This window comes from Centroberyx affinis, unplaced genomic scaffold (assembly GCF_046629955.1).
Source record: "Centroberyx affinis isolate AG114_WGS23_722 - 3 ecotype Tasmania unplaced genomic scaffold, CSIRO-AGI_Caff_v1 ptg000850l_1, whole genome shotgun sequence".
NCBI classification, from domain to species: Eukaryota; Metazoa; Chordata; class Actinopteri; order Beryciformes; family Berycidae; genus Centroberyx; species Centroberyx affinis.
Genome location: NW_027279445.1, coordinates 35,455 through 44,088, shown reverse-complemented (window position 1 = coordinate 44,088; position 8,634 = coordinate 35,455). Strand labels below are relative to the sequence as shown.

Here is an 8,634-nt window from a genome sequence, read left to right as displayed (position 1 = left end):
CAGGCTCATCCTCAGCCTCAGCCTTGGCCTCTGCCTCACCTCAGTCTCGGCCTCAGCCTCGGCCTCAGCCTCAGGCCACACAGCACCTGCTTCTGAACCGGATTGGTGACTTTCCGGTTTGGTCTGTAAGCTGGTTTAAGCATAACAGTGATGTGGTCAGAGAGGCCGAGGTGGGGGAGGGGGGGCAGCCCGTATGCTCCTTTGTGGGCCGTGTAGACAAGAAGTAATCTCATTGGTTAATTAAGTTAAACCTCAGTGGGTGGAGCCAAAGAACCACAGTTCTTCTGAGTGCAAGTTAGCTAACTGGCAAACTTGAAAGGCAAAGAAGGAACTCTGGTCAAAATAGAAATAAAAATAAATTAATGGTAATGACTTTTTCATTCCTTCCAGACCATGACATCATGATGTTGAAGGTCAGCAGCTATAGCTAACTAGCTTACCTAGCTAGCTATAGGCTAGTATGGCTAGTTTGAACTTGAAGGTCAGCTAGCTAACTAGCTAACCTAGATAACTTAGTATGGATAGATTGTATTTTTCAGTTAGCAGCAGAGCGCTCGGCTTCATAATATTAGCTTCCTCCTCTCTCACCTCTTGTCTTTTTCACTGAGCTTCAGTCTAATGTTACTTAGCCAGAAAAACTGTGGTTCTTTGGCTCCGCCCACTGAGGTTTAACTCAACCAATCAGATTATTTCTGCCTCCAGAGCAGCTCTGCCTCCGAGAAATGTTTATGAAAATAAAACTACAGTCTGTGCGCCATCGTCTGGATGTTTCCATTCTAACCAATCACTGGACCAGCTAATGTCATTATTAGCTTAGTTCCTCCTCTTGTTGAAATCGTGTTACTCAGTAAAATTAGCTTGTGTGTTTGGCTGGAATGAAAACCTGCAGACTCTCTCTGTACGGCACATGGCTGAAAACCAATCATCTATATTGATACGAAGCTGCAGCTGAACTCTAACAAACAAAACAGCAGTCGCCACATTTTAAAGTTTGGAAAAGCCACAAGAAATCACTAATATTAGCTCACTACTGCATCTTCACTAATGTAACTGTTAGCGTACATGAGGCCAGGCTTACTACTGTGTGTCGTGCTGTGTCCTGATGTACGTACTGTATGTGTGTGTTGTGTTGTGTGTATATCATTAGTGTGAACAGTGTGTGTGTGTGTGTGTTTCAGTATTTTGTGATATCTCTCAGTTTCACACAGGCTCTGTGGCGCAATGGACAGCGCATTGGACTTCTAGACTGGTGTTAGTGCAGTGATTCAAAGGTTGTGGGTTCGAGTCCCACCAGAGTCGGGCTTTTACAGTAATAAAAGGTGTTTCTACAAGATCACAGGTGTTTTCTGTGTTGACTGCCATAGAAAAACATTCAGGATTATTACATAACCGAGACACTCACAGCATGTACATGGCACTTTATAGCTAGTTTTCACCCAATTTCCCCCTGAGGATCGTTTCCATCTGGTTTCAGTTTCAGAGTTTATAGCATTCTTCTAAAACTTACTGTAGGATTATTACAGCTGTTTTTATTCCTAATTACACTGGGTGGAAATGGAAGAAGCAGATCTGCAGCTCCTGGAGGAAGGGGAAACATCTTGTACGTCTGCCGGCGTTCGGCTGCATACTTTATGCGTGTTTCAGGTATGAATCTTGTTAACGGCACATGAAACGAAGACTCCCTGCAGGGAAACATCTGCCGGCTGCAAATTATTTCACAACACGTGTTGTTCTTCATGAAGGCTCAGAACAATGCAGATATTCACCCAACGCCTCCTTTGTTCTTACATCATTTATGAATCATGCAGGATTTTATTCTACATGTGACACTGGGTGGAAATAAAATAATGTTTAAAATGTGTTCCAGACATGATGGTTTTCATGAATAACATGAATAACCGTCATGAAACTTCATGAAAAGTTTAGGGATTCGGTTGTGTTTATACAAAACGCATAATAATACCTTGCTGTATTCTTCTTGTATCCTACTTGTTATTGAATCTTGAATCTTGAATCTTGTTGTTTGCTGTATCCTGTTATGCTGCAGCAGAGACCCAGTTTCCCCACAGGGATCATTAAAATTTCACCTTATCATCACCAATGTGTTCTGAAGATAGATCTTAAGAAATGACATAAGAGGAAATTTTAGGAAGTTCTTAAGAAGGCTCTTAAGTGCAATTCCTCAATATTTTCTTAGTAACAGTCTCATTTCTTACGAATTTCTTTAATTTTCCTACTTAAAAACTTCTCAAAATAGGGCCTGAATTAATTCTGGTTAATAAACTTTAGGCTTACTGCCATTGAGGCTAGGAGACAAGGCTAGGAGGCTAGGAGACAAGGCTAGGAGGCTAGGAGACAAGGCTAGGAGGCAACCCAAAGTGCTTCCATCTACAAAACAATTGGGGAAAAACCTATTTAGAGCAACTAGAGCAAAGATTTAAACATTGGTTGCTGTTGGTAACTGTAAAATTTGCATCTTATTTCCAACAGACATGAGACAGAGGCCTACCTGGCCCTACACCAAATAAAGCTTTACAATAAATGTTCATCTTAATGTTAGGTGTAGGGGAACCTATGAAGACTTTGAACTATAACCTACTTGTCTAAAATGTGTTTAAATATATGATATTAGAGGCTTACCTTTTCACTGTAGGAGTTTTAAGACAGGTGAAGGGCCGTCTTAAACTTTAATTTCAAGAATACCATTTATACCTAAGTTTTTTCTTAGGAAGAAAGATAAGAAGAAAGTTAAGAAAATATATAAGAACTGTTTTTGAGAATAGCATTTTTTCCTATTTTTTTTCTTAAGACTAAAGTTAAGAAAAAAAATGGCACTTGAGAAGATTTTTTTTCTTGAGAGGGTTTTGTGAATCCGGCCCCTGGGCTCGGTCTGGAGGGTCACAGGTTCGTTCCCCATGTGAGCTTTTAACCTCCAAAACCTCCAAACCCGCTGATATCCACGAAATTTCTGACCGATGACTGACATGAAATCATTATTTGGCCACTGTGATCAATTATTAGTCGTAGGGCCTGGTGAGATATTACAGGCAACAGTAAACATCAGCCAATCAGAGTCATTCTGAATCCAGAATGCAGCGGTGAGATGCATCATTTCACCAAGTTTCAGCAAAATTAGATCAGTAATGGCTGAGATTTTTGCATGTGACACACGGATGAACGAACAAATTATGATTGTGTTACAGTTTCCATGTGTACATTTTTGACACGTGTAAATTTGTCAACATTTCCCCAGGTTTCAGCAAAATCAAATCCAACAAGTAAACAAAAGTTGTGGCACCCCACTTACACCAATTAGTAGAATTATGACAAGCATTGAGACACATTTTTCCCTTAAGTTTTGTCAAAATTTGATCAGCAGCATCTGAGATATTGGCGGATGAATCCATAGTCCCTCTTCCCATTTCATCATGGGGGAAAAACATTTGGTCAGTGTGATAAATTATTAGAAGTAGGGACAAACACGATTTTATTATCTGGTCACTGTGATGAATTCAAATCGCTTGTAGGTCACCAAGCCATCAGCTCAGAGGGAACATCGGTCCTGATGTGACTTCATTTTTCAGATTTGGCTTCCTAATACATTTCTGGGGATTTTTTGTTTGATCTTTGCTCTCCATTATAATGATAAAAAAAAACAAAAAACATAGGAGGTCAAATTTGGCCTCACTTAGGCTATAAGGTGAGCTCCAGTTTGCCGCACCCAAATCACCAAAAAAAAGAAAATGAAAGAGGAACGACAATCTTTTTTCACCTTGGGAGCGTTTGGCCTTCCTGCCTCTTAATTTCCTCTTATGGGAACATGGGAACATGAATTAAGTAAGAGCCGGAGCGCAGCAGTGGGTCAGCAGATAATCAACATAATGACTTTTCATGAGAGTGGCAACCTAATGACCCACATCTCCCTCTGAAAGTGTGCTACAATCCGCCACTGTGTGTGTGTGTGTGTGTGTGTGTGTGTGTGTGTCCTCCTCCCTTGCTTATAAATATGTCTACCTACACTAATCTGCTGTGTGGGGCTTCAGTTCCTGGTCTGACTTGCTCTCCTGTTTTACGGCTCTGCAACAGAAACCGATGAGTTTAGGCTCGGACGATCAATAATTTCGATAACCTGAATCTTAGATTTGGGGCGGGGCGTTTAAAGGCACCACCCGTCACCCAGAGGACGCGGGTTCGAGCCCCGAGTCTCGGGCTCTGTCTGGATCTCTATCGGTCCGCGTTGGGTTTTCTCTCCGTCGAGGATCGATACTTTCTCTCAGTCCCGGCGTCGCTGTTGCATGCTGGGTCGTCGCTCCGGTCCGGTTCTGCTCTCCAGGCCTCGGTCCGCTAAACACTCAGGTACGTCCCTGTGTTCAAGTCTTATGGTGCCGAACCACTGAGAGAGTCTGTGTTCTCCTACATTTAGTGATAAAAAAGGGACAAATCAGTTCATCCGTATACATGTTTGTTTGTTTGTTTGTTTGTTTGTTTGTTTGTTTGTTTCCCACATCCATCTCTTTTAATATCGTATGTTTCCCCTGTCAGCTGTTCTTTATTATTGTTAGGCTATTACTACTGCATTTGTTTTGTTTATTTGTTTGTTTGTTTTTTTTAAATCATTACACAATTTGTTGCTTTGGCAATATGAGAATACTTTTCATGGCAGTAAAGCACGACAAGTATTGAATTTGAATTTGATTAAAAAAAATAAAAAATAAAAAAACAGATATGAACTCGTAACAAATGATTACTAACAGGAAAACTAAACTTTAGAGGAAGATGAGGCTGGAATCATCTGTTTTTTTTAATAATAATAATAATAATAAATAATAAATAATAATACATTTAATTTGTAATGCACTTTTCATTACAAGTAAATCTCAAAGTGCTACAGAGTAAAAAAAACAGCTGCATAAAAACCGATAAAAATGAACCAACAGCAAAGATCATTAAAAGCAACACAAAGGAAAAAAGGAAAAGTTTATAGACAATGCATAAAAACAAAGAGATAAAAAAAAACCCTAAACACAAAGTTAAGGAAAGGCTCTGTTTAAAAAGAAGGACTAATTTAACTACTGAATGATGATTTTAATGGATTTTGGGCGTCTAAGAAAAGGCCAACAGGCTGTTAATTGAATGGGGTAAATATAAAAAATATTATAACTATTAGATACTATATCAAAACAGCTGTCAGTTGATGGTGGCTTTGCTTTTCTAGTGTTGAGGTAAAACTGATTTTTTTCTATTAAAAAATAAAATAAAAAGGATATATTGCAATCTGGAATAAAAGCCTTCACACGTGCATTTAAATATGATTGCATACTTTAAAATAATTGAGTTTTGGTTGATTTGAGCTTTACCTGTGATGTCAGCCGTGTGTTTTCTTTTTATCTTTGTCATTTTCATTATTTTCTTCGTTTTGAGGCGGGACGCTCATTATAAACTCCTTGGGTTTATTTTATCCCACCTACACATTGTGGTTATTACACCCTCTCTGTTCTGTCTGTGTTAAATCATTATGCAAATAAATGAACATGAATATCAAAGCATTTCCACTTCCACAGTCAATTTGAACAGAGGCTGCGCTTCATTTGCGAATGTCAGAGGATTCGTATTCGTGTTTCTCATGATAAAAAGCTTTTTTCATGAGTTGGTGGAGGTGAATGTGGGTTGAATCCAGTCTTGTTGGCTGCAGTAAAAATTAGGATCTGCATGGTGGATGGAGACGTATATTTGTATTCTGACTATGAATGTAAATAATTATCTGGATACTCTGTGATCTGTTTGAAATTGAAAACTCTGTATACAGACAAACAGTGAATTATGGAAGCTATTAACATTTTATTGATGCTGTTTTCCCATGAGAAAAAAAAAAGAAAATTATCTCAAGATATCGGGATAACAAAAAAAAGAATTTCTGGAGATAATGAGATAATGAGATAATTTTCTGCTTGGAACTAACATCCTAAATTAAGCAAATGATTCAAAACCCAGATGTTGCAGTTAGTGTTCGGCATCTTCAGTCAGTCAGCAGCATCAGGAGGAACGATACCAGTCTCGGGAAATCAAAGTCTTGTTTTCTCGAGATAACAAGATGTTTACTCTTGAGATAATGAGAAAATTATGTTGTTATCTCGGTGTATGTGTTATCTCGAGATAATGAGATAAATAACTTTCTTGAGAAAACAAAGAAAATTTACTTATCATGGAAAAACGGAGTAAATAAAATGTATGAATATATGTCCTCAACGGGCTTCTGTAGAAAATAGCTTATTTCCATAAAAGTATTATTCCCAAAAGTATTAGACCATCAGAGTCTCCGTTAGCTATAGACTGACGTTAGCTAGCTAACGTTAGCCTGTCTGCTAACTACGCACACGATCCAGAGAAACCAACGCTTTCAGTCATGGAGTTATTTCACACAGTCCAACAACACTGTAAAGAGCAAAATGTGTGATATTGTTTTAAAGTATTTGGTGAAACAAGTCGTCTAGGTAACCAGACTGCAAAGCTGCCATCAGACTGAACCCCCACACACCGGGGAAGAGTAAACCAATACTGTTCGGATAGAGAAAACAAGAACTTGGTTACTAAATTACTTATTTACATCCCTAATACTGACTGTGTATTATCAATCCACTAAACCCTAAACCAGTGGTTCTCAACGTGGGGTCTGGGGACCACCAGGGGTATTTCAGGGGGTTCCAGGGGGTCCCCGGCAAATTGATGAAGTGTTAAATTTCACCATTACTTCATTTACAAGAAGTCACAATTAGAGAATGTAGAAGAATGACTGTTTTGATCATAGTTTCTCTGTTATCTCTCTACCTACAATACAGATAGTCATGGAGTTCTGGACAAAATCATATCTGACAATAAAGATATTCTCAGATTTGGGTCCGAGAGACAAAATCTCATCAAATGGGGGTCTGTGGCTCTAATGTGGACTAGATTAGGGTCCTTGATATGAAAAAGGTTGAGAATCACTGGCCTAAACCATGGCTAACCAAGATCCTGCATCTAATATCAATTACCAGCAAAACATCCAAACCTGCCTGTATGTATGGCTGGCTGGATGATTTATCACTCTGACCAGGCTAATAATATTAAGATATTTGGGTGACCTACAGCAGTGATTCTCAACCTTTTTCATATCAAGGACCATAATGTAGTCCACATTAGAGCCACAGACCCCATTTGATGAGATTTTGTCTCTCGGACCCAAATCTGAGAATATTTTTATTGTCAGATATGATTTTGTCTAGAATTCCATGACTGTCTGTGTTGTAGGTAGAGAGATAACAGAGAAACTATGACCAGAACAGTCTTTTCTTCTACATTCTCTAATCGTGACTTCTTGTAAATGAAGTAATGGTGAAATTTAACACTTCATCAATTTGCTGGGGACCCCCTGGAACCCCCTGAAGTACCCCTGGTGGTCCCCAGACCCCACGTTGAGAACCACTGACCTACACTAGGCTATATTTCTAATAATTTATCACATCCAGTCAACTATCAATCATTTCTCTCTCTCTCTCTCTCTCTCTCTCTCTCTCTCTCTCTTTCTCTCTCTCTCTCTCTCTCTTTCTCTCCTGCAGACAGGGCGCGTGAGGAGGAGCGAGGAGGAGAATGATGATGAGCGGCGGGAAGAGCGCGCTGCGATCCGCGAGGAAGGGCATCTCGTGCCCGGACAACGACCCGAACTGCACGCGCATCACGGAGACGCTGGCGCTATCCGCGTGGAACAGCTCGGCAGCGGATGCGTACCGGCTAGTGGAGCTCGAGCTTCCCGCCCCGGCCGCGGCAACGGTGAGTACCGTTACTTAGTGTTGTATATTGTGCTCCGGGGGTACGGTCTGTAAACTGTTGAGCCTGTATGGAGAGAATGTGACGCAGAACTCCATTGAAAACGCTGGTAATTTAAAGCGCCCTTGCTTGTCAGCAAAGGAGCACACATAGAAGAATATCACTTAAGGCTTTTTATAAATTACCAGGAGCCATTCTTTCATTCGGCATTCATATAATTCACCAAGCAGCAGTAATTCTAATAAAAAAAAAAAACAATTTTCAGAGTTGGTTTGACTTCTTCCACCAAAATACACGGTGGATGGCGGCAGCGATCCGCCTAGACCAGTTATACAAGTTAAGATTTTATTGAAATAAGTGCTGCTTGGTGGATTGTGTGTATACCGAATTGATAAGTGGCTCCTAGCAGTTCACAAAAGGTCTTGAGTCTTATTTTATCGGGGATGTAGAACTGCCGATAAGCAAAGAAACATTAAATAGCCAGATTTCTAACGAGGTTTGGTTTCTTGCGCTCTCCATAGGAGATGGCGCAGGTGTTCGGAATGTATTCATCAGTTTATAAGAATCTGTACTGATACTGGGCCATGCAGGCTATTGATCAGATTAGATCAATCATGAAAGCTATTGGGTCATATGCCTGCCTATTGATCAGAGCAGATGAAAGCTGGACGATGAACTGAACGATTCCGTATCAGCAGGAGAGAATAGCAAACAGATAAGAATAACACAATATAGAGTAGGCTAGTGAACGTAATAAAATCCAAATTATCAAGCTGAGCTTAAAATCATGTTGAGTTTATGATGGTATTTGATAAAAATGCTAAGTATGTA

At 39.8% G+C, this 8,634-nt stretch overlaps 1 non-coding gene across 1 annotated transcript; it reads left to right on the top strand.

Annotated features, from left to right (window-relative positions):
* Window positions 1-1,207: 1,207 nt before the first annotated feature.
* On the top strand, window positions 1,208-1,299 carry trnar-ucu (transfer RNA arginine (anticodon UCU)). Its single transcript is given in 2 exon segments — window positions 1,208-1,244; window positions 1,264-1,299. It is a non-coding gene; the product is annotated as a tRNA-Arg (tRNA).
* Window positions 1,300-8,634: the final 7,335 nt, after the last annotated feature.